This window comes from Carlito syrichta, unplaced genomic scaffold (assembly GCF_000164805.1).
Source record: "Carlito syrichta isolate Samal-C Ts95f unplaced genomic scaffold, Tarsius_syrichta-2.0.1 Scaffold108052, whole genome shotgun sequence".
Lineage (NCBI taxonomy): Eukaryota > Metazoa > Chordata > Mammalia > Primates > Tarsiidae > Carlito > Carlito syrichta.
In genome coordinates, this window is record NW_007052148.1 from 191,116 (window position 1) to 192,407 (window position 1,292).

Below are 1,292 nucleotides of genomic sequence, written 5' to 3' on the forward strand. Positions count from 1 at the left end.
TGATTGCAGAGATGAGGTCTCACCAAGTTGTCCAGGTGGGTCTCGAACCCGCGGGCTCAGGCAGTCCACTCACCTCAGCTTCCCAAAGGCGTGGGATTACAGGCTGAACCACTGAATCCGGCTAAATTTTAAATCTTATATTTTAAATTTGAGTGTTTACATTTCTAGTTCATTGTTCTTTGCTAGTATACAGAAATATAAATGATTTTTATATGTTAATTCTGTATTCTGTGACCTTACTATACCCATTTATTCATTCTCGTTTTTTTGTTTTTGTTTTTAGATTCCTTGGAATTTTCTATGTAGACAATCATGTTATCTATAAATATGGATAGTTTTGTTTCTTTCCAATCTGTATGATTTTTACTGAATTTTCTTGCCTTATTGGCTACAATTTTCAGTACTATGTTGACTAAGAGTGGTAAGCGTGGGCATCCTTGTCTTGTTTCTGAGGATAGAGGAAAGCATTCAGCCTTTTGCCACTAAGAATGTCAGCAGTATTTTTTTTTTTTGGTAGATTTTTTTTTTTTTTTTTTTTTACCAAATTGAGGAAATTCTCCTCTTAGTCCAAGTTTTCTAAGAGTATTTTAAAAAATCATGAATAGATTTTAAATGTTGTAAATGTTTTTTCTGCATAAATTAATGATCATGTAAGTTTTCTTCTTTAGCCTATTAATCTAGTAGATTACATTGGTTGATTTTTGAATATTGAAGCAGCCTTGTATTACCAGAAAAAAATCCATTGAGTCATGGCATATAATTCTTTTTATATATTGCCGGCTTCTATCCAATAATATTTTGTTAAGGATTTTTCATCTATGTTCATGAGGAATGTTAGTCTGTAGTTTTCTTTTGGGGGGGGGTATTATCTTCATTTGCTTTTGGTATGAGGATACTAGCTTCATACAATGAACTGGGAAGTATTTCCTCCTCTTTTATTTTCTGGAAGAGATTTTGTAGAATTGGCATTAATTCTTCTTTAAACATTTGGAAGTATGCTCTAGTGAAACTATCTGGGCCTGGAGATTTTCTTTTTTGGGACTTAAAAATTAATAATTCAGATTTATTCATGGCTATAGGGCTATTCAAATGATCTAGTTTATGTGAGTGAGTTGTGGTAGTTTGTTGTCAGAGTTGTCAAATATATGCCTGTAGAGTTCTTCATGACATTCCCTTACTATCCTTTTGAGACTTGCAGGGTCTGCACTGACATCCCATTTCATTCCTCACATTGGTAATTTATGTTGTCTAGTCTATTTGCATTGCTGTCAAGGAATACTTAAGGTTGGATA